Genomic DNA, 12,412 nt, shown 5'->3' with positions numbered 1-12,412 from the left:
TCTTCCGCCCACTAAGTTTGGCCTTTGTAAGCTGCCGTGCCGGCAGGCGCGAAGATAGCCGGGAAAAGTCATCTTCGTCCCGCCCACCTCCAACGGTGGTCCTCGCGGCCCACTATTGCTGGTTCGGCATCGCGTGTACGTCTTCGCCGCGGGCTGGTCCGCGCTTTCCCTGCTACGTTTCTTTCTCGAGGGACTGTTCCCTTCCTTTGGTTTCGTGGTCTCTGCGGCTTGGGTCCGGAAACTGCTGAAAGGAACTGGATCTCAACTCTGCGGGTGCAGGCAGGAGGCGGCGGGGAGCTGAAGCAGAACGGTGTGTGAGTGGTAATAATAGTACTGATGGAAGTGTTGCTGTAACGTTGCATGCTTTGGGTGATCTTGCAGTGACTATTTGTTGAGCGACGTAGGCGGGATAAGGGTAATTTAGCCTCTTGTACAGATGTGGAAAATGAGGCCCCCAAAAGGTTAAAGGACTTGGTCAGTGTCATTTAGCGAATTAGTGGCGGAAGGGGAATCTTCCCGAAGTTACTTGCGGTTTAATTGTCTGTTTTACAAGGAGCTGACTTGCAAATATCTCCTTTTCTTACACTCAGTAGTTATCGAACCAAAACATGCTTGGTGAAGTTCTCATTTATCTAGTTAAGCGTAGAGTCCAGGAGAGAAAAAGACTTTTCCCCCCAGAAAAATAGTAAATTACGATTTTAGCGATATATTAAGAAGAAGCTACTATTTACTCCGCCATTGTTGAGTTTTGTGACCCCCGGGGACTGGCTTAGGATGCTGTGAAATATTGTTATAATAAAACATAAAAATGATTCGCTGTTTTACCTGTTTATAAATATCTACTTACTATCTCCGAACCATAGAACTTATCAGACTATAGACTATTGCAAGGAATATAATTTTCGGAGAAGTTCTGGAATCTTAACTCTTCAGTTGTTTAAAGTAAAACCAGTGAAATCCCTATTTTATTTTTTTGTCAAAAATGGAGGGTAGATGACTTAGAGGTGATGTCACTTTGTATCTACTATAGCATCAGAGGAAACTAGAAAATATTTTAGTTTTTAAAAAATTGTTTTTAATCACACATATTGTCATGAAATACTAAAGAAGAGCTAATAATGAAAAGTAATAAATCTCGCCCCTTTCAGATGAGATTGACAATCACATTTAACTTTTGTGGACGGCTGTTTCTTTTAATAGTATACCTTTTTTTTTGTATCTCTTTAAAGGCATAAAAAGTATGTTCATCTATTTTTTCACACTTCTGCCATTTAATAAAGTGTCAGTTTAAAACCTCTGAAAACATTCTCTAATAGCATTTAGCTTTATCTTACACCATCCCCTTACCCTCATTTCTCATATTCCCTTTGTATCTATATTCCTATTTTAGTTACATCAAAAAGCATATTTACATATTATGAGAAAAATACTGTTTATGCAGGAGCAAAGTTGTGGCATGAAGTCTTTATAAAGGATATTGTACTGAGTTACTGCTTTGCTTCCCATTTTCTTTGTATACAGACCTGAAGAGAGTTCCTGGATGTGGAGTTTGTTTTTTTAGAACCATCCTTGGGCTGTGAAGTGTTTGATGAAAAAATGTTTGGAAGATTGACTTTTCCACAACTGCTTTTTGCTAGCCTCCTTGGAATTGCTGGAGGAATATATATTTATCAACCAATATTTGAACAGTATTCCAGAGATCAGAAGGAGTTAAAAGAAAAGATGAAATTGGTACAAGACTCAGAAGAGAAGAAAAGTTGATACTACATGGAGTTGAACTGTAATTGCTTAAAATTCCATTGAAATTATACATTGAGTATAAATAATCTAGCAAAAAGTTATTCTGTATAAATAATCTAGTAAAAGTTATCAATTATACTTTAAATGTAAATACATTATTGATAGTGATTTTAAATTAGCTTTAAAAGTAGCACTGTCAGTTTTAATGTTTACTTTACTTTTTGCCATTCGTTGTCTTTTCACCAGGATCTATGAGTATGTTTCATTTTAAGCAAAAATGAATGTATTAAGGAATATTTTACTTCCTAGTTGAGGCTTATTTTTCTGGGAATGTGGCCTATACATTGGCAGTCTAGAGTATATAAACTAGCTGGAACGGTGTTTACAGTTGTTTGTAAATGAAGGTAACCAAGTCAACTACCTCATGCAGAATGCACCTCAATTAGCCTACTTTAATATACTTTAGCACTCTTTCAATTCCTGGCTTTCTCATCCCAGGCAGAATGGAGGTGTAAATTGAGAATCAGGATGGCTCAAATTAAATAGAGGTTTTTGAGAAGGTAGATGGTGTCACAGAGGGTGGCAAACATGACACAGATCTGTTTACTTAACTCACTAGGCAAATTTGCATTAATAATCACGATCGTGGAAGAGTTAATTTATTATGAAGCTATTCATACAGTTAAAGGGTTTTTTGGAAATTGCTAAGAACTGATTTTATATTTTCAGTGAGAGCATATATGTAATCACATTATACAAAATACTGTAAATCAACTCTTTTTTTAAAAAATAAATTCATTATAACTTAATATAAGCTATCTATATTGAGATCAGTATATGTAATAGGATTAAGAGAGAGAGAGGCTGGGAGGAAGCATGAAATTGTAAGCTTCTGCTCAGTTGCCACAGATGTCTCTTTATATTCTGCTGATTTAGAGCATGTCACATAACCATGGGCACGAATATATCATCTTGTTGCCCAAGCAATGATAATCCTATTTAACATCACGCGAAGTTGAACCACTTTTGATCATTTTGAGAAGGATGCGCCTGTCTGTTTGGTAGTCACATACCAACTGTCAGAGAATGAGTCAAATTTTTTTTTTCCAATAAAGGTACTGTTGCTGCTGCTGCTGCTGTTACTGCTGCTGCTGTTGCTGTTGCTGTTGCTGCTGCTGCTGCTGCTAAATAGCCATTCAAATCAAAGCTATAGTGAGATGCTACTTCACATACACTAGGATGACTGCTGTCAAAGAGAGAGGAAGTAGTAAGTGTTGATGGGAATGTGAAGAAGTTGAAACCCTTGAATATTGCTGGTGAGGATATAAAACAAGTTTGGCCGTTGTGAAAGTTTGGAGTTCCTCAGAAGAACATACAGTGTTACCATATGACCCAGCGATTCTGCTTTTAGATGTGTATCCCAGAGTAGTGAAAACATGTCTGGATAAACATCTGTAAATGAATACTCAAAGCATCATTATTATAATAGCCCCAAAGTGGAAATAATCCAAATGTCTCAGCCAGTGAACACATAAACATATGGTATATCCACGCAATGGAATATTACTTGGTTGAGCACAAAAGGCCACATATTGTGTGATTCTATTTATATGACATGTCCAGGATAGGTAAATGCATAGAGACGAAGTGGATTAGTATTAAATATTTCCCAGTGATTAAGGGGAAGAAGGTATAGGGAGTGACTGCTAATGGATATAGCGTTACTCTTTAGTATAATGAAAATGTTTTGGAACTAGATAGTGGTGTTCAGTGATGTGTTTGTGAATATGTTAAAAACCACTGAGTTGCACACTTTACAACTTTATTGTGTGAGATTACATCTCAATAAAACTGTCAGAGAGGGCTTCCCTGGTGATCCAGTGGATAAGAATCCACCTGCTGATGCAGGGGAGATGGGTTTGATCCCTTGTCTGGAAAGATTACACGTGCTATGGGACAGCTAAAGCCTACATGCCACAACTACTGAGCCCACATGCTGCAACTGCTGGAGGCTGTGCTCTGCAATGAGAGGCCAGTGCAGTGAGAAGACCCTGCTTATTGCAACTAGAATAAACCTGTGCATAGCAGTGAATACCTCATGCAGCCACATTAAAAAAAAAAAAACACTGTCAGAGAGGAGGAAAGAAACCCCACTGCTTCCAGAGTAGCAGCTGCAGTTGGGGTAGTCCATTGTTTTCTTCCATAATCCATCTAGTATATGTGTGTGGTATACAATATACATAACATGAAATTTAGTATTTTTATGATTTTAAAGCACATTTCAGTGGCATTAAGTATATTCACATTGTTGTGTGACCACCATCACCATCCATCTCTAAAACGTCTGTTTAGTCTTTGCAAGGCCCAAAGAAGTGACTTGAATGGCAATGTGGAGATGCCCCACCCCTATATCCTTCATATATTTGAAGGTGGCATTAATGTCTGCAGTTGCTTGCACGAATTGCTTCCCTGTCATAGTCAGGGAAAGCAGATTCAGAGGCTTTCAGTTGGTTCTTTATACAATAATGATGTAGTATGGACTGAATGCATCCCCCCATTCATAGGGGGGATGCCCTGATCCCCTTGTGAGGGTATTTGGAGATGGGGCATTTGGGAGGTAATTAGGTCCTGAGAGTGGAGCCCTTATCAGTGGGATTAATAGTAGTGCTAGTCGCTAAGTCCTGTCCAACTCTTTGTGACCCCATCGACTGTAGCCATCAGGTTCCTCTGTCCACAGAATTCTTTAGGCAGAAATACTGGAGTGGTTGGCCCTTTGCTTCTCCAGGGGATCTTCCCAACCCAGGAATCAAACCTGGGTCTCCTGCACTACAGGCAGATTTTTTACCATCAGAGCCACCTATGTTTAAATGGGATCAATGGGATTAGTGCCTTAAAGAAAAGATACCAGAGACATGCTCTCTCTCTTGCCCATGTAAGGATATAGCAAGAAGGTGGCTGTGTGCAAATCAGGAAAAGAGGCTTCATCATATGCTGAATCTGCCTCTGCCAGCCACTTGATCTTGTACACCTCAGCCTTCAAAACTGAGAAAAAAATACCTGTTGTTTAAACCACTTATTTAGTGGAATTTATTAATAGCAGTCTGAATAGACTAAGGCATGACTCTTCCCGTAAGATCAATGTGAGGTCCCTGCTGGCTACTGAGTGTGTATATAAATGTGTGTGAATATGTGTGTATACATATATATATTTATATATCCTATCCATGGGCCTGAATTTGGGGAGGAATGACAAAGGATTCCTGTAAAACAAATTTGGGTTAAACCTGCATTTTTCCCACCCTCAGTGACCCTGCACTCTAAACTGAGGGACTATGGTTGCATTTAGAGCTTCCTTGTACCAGCCTCAGATCATGCAGTCAACAGGATCTGAATTTTGTCCTGGTTAAAGGCCTTGGGTCTCTCGGTAGGAGCAGAGGAAAGTTTATGGTAGATTCTTGTGGCATTGAGGAGTCCTTCCACAGGTAAACACAGCTTCTTCAATCATTGGGTCTAAATTTATGAAATGACTTAAATTAGGAAACTGGTAAAAGATCTTGATTCCCAGTGTGAAAACCAACAGCTTTCTGCTCACTAATTCTTAATTTTCTTTTAAAAATATGTGGGTCAAGAAACACCCTTTTCTCTCCCCAAAACAATAACACCCATCTGTCTTTTCCTTCAGAAAATGGTGACCTTTTAAGCTGTTGGCATAGATCCCTGTATGCTATCAAGTCAAGGCACCCTGGGTGCGCTCCAGCCTGGCTTCCCATTTTAGCAGTTATGACTTGCCATCAGAGCTTTGCCACTTGGAAATTCTTTTATTTCTAACTTGGGAGTCCTGTTGCAGCATCTTCTGTCAGTCTCAGCTCATAAAGGACATCCATGTCAGTGGCCTCCTCACCAGTGCCTCATCAGGGCCTTTGAGGTGACAGCAGGTGGTGGTTCTGCAGTCTCATCACAAATCCATTATTTTGACTCCAGGGTCAGCAGGGCGAGATAGGGAGAACAAGAAAGTTAAAGAGGGAAAGCCAAGACTGATAGATTTTCAAGGGGGCCACTTGACTTGATCCTATGGGATTTTCTGAAGAGAATCTAAAAAAAGTTTTAGCCATTATTTTGAAATAACTTCAGACTTAAAAAGTACAAAAATAATATAAAAATTTTTCATATACTTGTTATCCAGGTTCCACAGATGTTAACATTTATCCACATTTGCTTTAATCTTTCTGTATATATGTGCTTACATATTATGTATACACAAACATTGTTTTTCTAAACTGGATCATGGAAAAAGCAAGAGAGTTCCAGAAAGACATCTATTTCTGCTTTATTGACTATGCCAAAACCTTTGACTGTGTGGATCACAGTAAACTGTGGAAAATTCTGAAAGAGATGGAAATACCAGACCACCTGACCTGCCTCTTGAGAAACCTATATGCAGGTCAGGAAGCAACAGTTAGAACTGGACATGGACCAACAGACTGGTTCCAAATAGGAAATGGAGTACGTCAAGGCTGTATATTGTCACCCTGCTTATTTAACTTATATGCAGAGTACATCATGAGACACGCTGGGCTGGAGGAAGCACAAACTGGAATCAAGATTGCCAGGAGAAATATCAATAACCTCAGATATGCAGATGACACCACCCTTATGGCAGAAAGTGAAGAAGAACTAAAGAGCCTCTTGATGAAGAGAGTGAAAAAGCTGGCTTAAAGCTCAAACATTCAGACAACTAAGATCATGGCATCTGGTCCCATCATTTCATGGCAAATAGATGGGGAAACAGTGGAAACAATGGCTGACTATTTTCCTGGGCTCCAAAATCATTGCAGATGGTGATTGCAGCCATGAAATTAAAAGACGCTTACTCCTTAGAAGCAAAGTTATGACCAACCTAGGTAGCATATTCAAAAGCAGAGACATTACTTTGCCAACAAAGGTCCGTCTAGTCAAGGCTATGGTTTTTCCAGTGATCATGTATGGATGTGAGAGTTGGACTGTGAAGAAAGCTGAGCACCGAAGAATTGATGCTTTTGAACTGGGATATTGGAGAAGACTCTTGAGAGTCCCTTGGACTTCAAGGAGATCCAACCAGTCCATCCTAAAGGATATCGGTCCTGGGTGTTCATTGGAAGGACTGATGCTGAAGCTGAAACTCCAATACTTTGGCCACCTGATGCAAAGAGCTGACTCATTTGGAAAGACCCTGATGGTGAGAAAGATTGAAGGCAGGAGGAGAAGGGGATGACAGAGGATGAGATGGTTGGATGGCATCACCAACTTGATGGACATGGGTTTGATGTTGGTGACATGATCTCAGTCATGTCCAACTCTTTGCGACCCCATGAATCGCAGCATGCCTGGCCTCCCTGTCCATCACCAACTCCTGGAGTTCACTCAAACTCACGTCCATTGAGTCGGTGATGCCATCCAACCATCTCATCCTCTGTCATCTCCTTCCCCTTCTCTTCCTGCCCCCAGTCCCTCCCAGCATCAGAGTCTTTTCCAATAAGTCAACTCTTCTCAAAGTCAGTCTATTTCCATGGACCCACTACTACAACTCATGATGAGTGTGCAACCCCCAGAGTTTACAAACCTCCATGCTGGAGTGCTCTTGATTCCTGGGTAGTGGTGGCAGGAGGCCCCTGCTGTGTGGCACATAGAATGTACTATGGTGCTAACAGACTAGGGCAGGCACACCTGCCTTGTTGCCCACCCCATGGTGCCATGGGGCATGGGCTCAATCCTGATCTCTTCTGTACTCATGCCCAGGCTCCTGGCCATGTGGAAGGTGATGGCATGGGCCTCCGCAAGTGAAGGTGACCAAGTCACTGCTTTGGAGTTGTGAATGCAAGGCCGTGCAGGTCTCAGGGGACTGATAGCTTACAGTGAACAATGTTGGATTCGTGATCTCTGAAGAAGATGTAGCATCGGGACCAGGGACCAAGCTTGATCACTCAAGAGCTTTTGTGTAGCAGTTTTATTGAAGTATAAAAAGGGAGAGAGAAAGCTTCTGACTGACATCAGAAGGGGGACAGAGTGCTCCCTTGCTAGTCTTAGCAATGGAGTTATATACTTTTTCAATTGGTTATTACAGTAAGTCAAAAGAGTATCTCAAGGTTGTAAAGGTCTTACCAGACCCACTCCCACAATTTACATTTAAGATAACAGGATTAACTAACAATGGAAAGATCTTACCACAATATACATTTTAAGATGACGGGATTAGTCAGAAGGATCTCAAGAAGGAGAAACATGTCCTCAAGCAAGATACATTGTTATATTGACTAAGACAAAGCAATGTAGAAAAAAAAGTTTATGCTTTTTTCCCCTCCTTGAGAACTCCAGACCCCTATCACCTCCTTGAGAGCCCCAGACCCCTATCTCCTCGTCAGGGACCCTGGACTTCTTATCAACCTACTGTCGACTAAAAAAAGATGTGTAACTTGAGAGTTGTGAGTTAAGTTTTATTTGGGGCAGAATGAGGACTGCAGCCTGGGAGGCAGGATCTCAGATAGCTCTGAGACTGCTCCAAAGCATCAGCGGGGGAAAGTCAATATATAAGGTTTTGGTGAAGGAGGAGTTCAGTACCATGAAGCACTGATTTTACAAAAGGCTTTTTGTTAGTCATGAGGATCTGATGCCACCATGAAGGGATTTAGTGCTTCTCTAGGTATGAGGAGATTCAAGGATTGAGATCATAAAATCTGTTCCTAAAAACATCCAACTATTGAAAGACCTGTCCCACCGGATTCCCTGGAGCAGGGAGTGCGTCGCTCCACACCGAACTCCCCCAGGGGTTGTTGAAGGTCAACAGCTATCAGCAGCATGGGGTTCAGTCTCAGCATGGCAGATAGCAGATGCTCTTGGTAAGTGCCAATTTGTAGTTGACACTGCCTAGGAATTGACTCTCTCGGGATCAGGAAGAGAGGTGTGGGCAGTGGCAGGAGTCAGAGCCATGTACATACAGAGGCTTCAAGCCTGCATCGTGCTCCATTGTACCATCAGATTACACTTGTAAGACACAAATTCAAAGATGAAATTATTGACAACTTTAAGACGGTGACTGCACAGCAATATAATTCTGTGTCCTGGGCCCTGTGTGGTGTTCTGGTTGCATGGCCATGAAGACAACCCTGATGATCACTATTTTTATGTTCAAATTGTTCCAGATTTGGTCAGTTGGAATCCTTTCAAGCTGGCCCTGTTTTTTTTTTTTAGTGTTTATTTCCAATATGAAGTGTTATTTTTGAACATTTTCTGAAAAATTTATTGTTTAACATGTTTACAACTATATACAAAATACTTAAGAATATACTTTGACATTTGCAATGGACATATTTGAAAGGTAAGTTTTGTTAATGTAGCTTATAAACAAAAATATTTTGACAGCCCCAGTTAAAACAAGCAAGCTCTTAACTGAGGTTTAATATATTCAGTTTCTGTAATAACTTTCTCTTGTTTTCCTCTTGATACACTTTTCTCAAATTCCTTTTTGAATTTCCTCTGCCCATGCCTTAAATACTGAGCAATCCTCTGGATTCTGCACCAAGTCCCCTTTTTACCCTTTCAGCACATTTTCTAGACTTTGCCTCTCACATCTGAGTGGTAATAGCTCCAGTTCATGTCTTCTGTACTGCAGACCAGCATTTTCAACTGCATACTAGAGTTTCACTTGGATGTTCTGCTGGTGCTGGCATGTCAGAGTTGAAATGTCCTGAACTTGTTGATTATGGTCGATTTCACTCTCCCTACCTGTTGCTTTCTTTTGCTTAGGGGTTCCTAGTTGCCCAAACCAGACACCTGAGCATTTCCATGAATTCCTTCTCCCTCCCCACCTACAACCAAGTCTTCTTGATTCACTCTCCTAAGTATCTCAACTCTGTCTATTCATCCTCATCCTCACGGCCACCCCCTTCAACCAGATCACTGTTACCCTCACTTGGATTTCAGCATGCTAACTGGCCTTCCCAGCCAATTCTTAGCCTCACAGCCCTTAAGAAAAGGCATTGTGAATTCTGGTCCTGGCTTTGCCACTTATTAGCTATGTAAAACTGGTGAGGTTACTTAATCTCTTTAATGAGCTTTTTCCTCATCTGTGATATGGAGACAAGAATAGTGCTTATTTCATAGGGCAATGGTGAGAAGTAAATGAGGTGATACATGTAAAGTTCTTAGCATATTGGCTGATTCAGAGTAAATGGTCAATAAATGTTAGCCTTTATTATAAGCATTCCAGGGTCCTTCATTACCCAACCTCTGCTTATTTCTCCAGTTTCTTTGATTGCTCCTTCCACTCTTTTCAGCTTTTCTGAGCTTTCATTTGCTCCAGTATATCATTCTCTCTTTTTTGCCTCCAAGCCATGCTTCTGATCTTTTTCGTAGAATTCTCTTCTCTCACCTTCCCCAGGGCTTCCCTTGTAGCTCAGCTGGTGAAGAATCTGCCTGCAGTGCAGGAGACCCAGGTTTGATTCCTGGGTCGGGAAGATCCTCTGGAGAAGGAAATGGCAACCCACTCCGGTATTCTTGCCTGGAGAATCTCATGGACAGAGGAGCCTGGTGGGCTAAACCTCATGGTGAGACACGACTTAGCAACTAAACCACCCCACCTTCCCCACTTATTCATCCTTAATCTATACATCACTTGTCTCTGGGAAGTATTGATCTGGTATCAATTAACTTGTGTTTCAATTAGTCAGACTTAGCCACTGAACAACAACTTCCCTTATCAAGGATCTTATCTCACTGCACAGAAGTTAACTTGATCTCTTTGAGGACAGGATCACTGAGGGCAAGGACCAGTTTGCCTTGTTCACTATTGCATCTCTAGGACCTAACACAGTGTTTCACTTGCTGAATGGAATGACAGAATGGGTGATGTATGAGCCCCAGCATCGCTGTTTTCTGATCTCCTGCCTGGTGAACTGGTGACAGCCCTGCCTGGCTGTAGGAGTGGGGAGGGCTGAGCGCTCCTTGAATCATATGAACCATTAGCAGTTGCTGCTGCATTGTTGTTGCCCTTCCCCCCACCCCCAGCAGATCTTAGCTGATCAGTTACTCCCAAGACTTCCTCTACACATGAACATGGAACTACTTTCCCTGTTTTAACCTCTACTGACAACAGTTTGATGGCTTTTCTCTAAGGACTATCCCTTGAAACCATCACCCTATAGTGAATCTCTTATCCCCAACTCTGTGATTACTGCATTGTATTTGCCTGGAACTATTAAATATGTATTCAGTATTTAGCAACTTCATATGATTCACCCTATATGTGATTTTTTAAAGTAATCTGAGAAGCTCATTGTACTGTAATGCAAACTGAGTGGTTATAGACTAAAAGGATAGTGGAATTGGGCAGGTGGCCTTGAGACAGCTGGAATTTGTGATCCAAGAAGAATCTGTGAGATAGAACAGGTAGGAGGAGCAGGTGGACTAGGACTTCCAAACATTTCACTTTGCTTCGGTTCAGTTCAGTTCAGTCGCTCAGTTGTGTCCGACTCTGTGACCCCATAAATCACAGCACACCAGGCCTTCCTGTCCATCACCAACTCCCAGAGTTCACTCAAACTTACATCCATCAAGTCGGTGATGCCATCCAGCCATCTCTTCCTCTGTCGTCCCCTTCTCCTGCCCCCAATCCCTCCCAGCATCAGAGTCTTTTCCAATGAGTCAACTCTTTGCATGAGGTGGCCAGAGTACTGGAGTTTGAGCTTTAGCATCATTCCTCCTGAAGAACACCCAGGGCTGATCTCCTTTAGAATGGACTGGTTGGATCTCCTTGCAGTCCAAGAGACTCTCAAGAGTCTTCTCCAACACCACAGTTCAAAAGCATCAATTCTTCAGCACTCAGCTTTCTTCACAGTCCAACTCTCACATCTATACATGACTACTGGAAAAACCATAGCCTTGACAAGACAAGACCTTTGTTGGCAAAGTAATGTCTGTGCTTTTGAATATGCTATCTAGGTTGGTCATAACTTTTCTTCCAAAGAGTAAGCGTCTTTTAATTTCATGGCTGCAGTCACCATCTGCAGTGATTTTGGAGCCCCCCCAAAATAAAAGTCTGACACTGTTTCCACTGTTTCCCCATCTATTTCCCATGAAGTGATGGGACCAGCCGTGATCTTCGTTTTCTGAATGTTGAGCTTTGAGCCAACTTTTCCATTCTCCCCTTTCACTTTCATCAAGAGGCTTTTTAATTCCTCTTCACTTTCTGCCATAAGGGTGGTGTCATCTGCATATCTGAGGTTATTGATAGTTCTCCCAGCAATCTTGATTCCAGCTTGTGCTTTATCCAGCCCAGCGTTTCTCATGATATACTCTGCATATAAGTTAAATAAGTAGGGTGACAATATACAGCCTTGACGTACTCCATTTCCTATTTGGAACCAGTCTGTTGGTCCATGTCCAGTTCTAACTGTTGCTTCCTGACCTGCATATAGGTTTCTCAAGAGGCAGGTCAGGTGGTCTGGTATTCCCATCTCTTTCAGAATTTTCCACAGTTTACTGTGATCCACACAGTCAAAGGATTTGACATCATCAATAAAACAGAAATAGATGTCTTTCTGGAACTCTCGCTTTTTCGATGATCCAGTGGATGTTGGCAATTTGATCTCTGGTTCCTTTGCCTTTTCTAAAACCAGCTTGTACATCAGGAAGTTCATAG

General features: G+C 41.6%; 1 long non-coding RNA gene across 3 annotated transcripts; it reads left to right on the top strand.

Annotated features, from left to right (window-relative positions):
- On the top strand, positions 69–3,498 carry PIGBOS1. 3 transcript variants are annotated; one of them, XR_001296178.2, is made up of 3 exons: positions 134–310; positions 1,522–1,780; positions 2,856–3,498. It is a non-coding gene; the product is annotated as a PIGB opposite strand 1 (long non-coding RNA). The 3 variants fall into 3 exon arrangements; XR_001296179.2 differs by lacking the exon at positions 2,856–3,498 and having other exon boundaries at positions 69–314; positions 1,522–2,036; XR_001296177.2 differs by lacking the exon at positions 2,856–3,498 and having other exon boundaries at positions 1,522–2,036.

Source organism: Capra hircus, chromosome 10 (assembly GCF_001704415.2).
Source record: "Capra hircus breed San Clemente chromosome 10, ASM170441v1, whole genome shotgun sequence".
Lineage (NCBI taxonomy): Eukaryota > Metazoa > Chordata > Mammalia > Artiodactyla > Bovidae > Capra > Capra hircus.
Note: the sequence above shows the minus strand (reverse complement) of the source record. Positions and strands in the feature narration are given on the sequence as shown.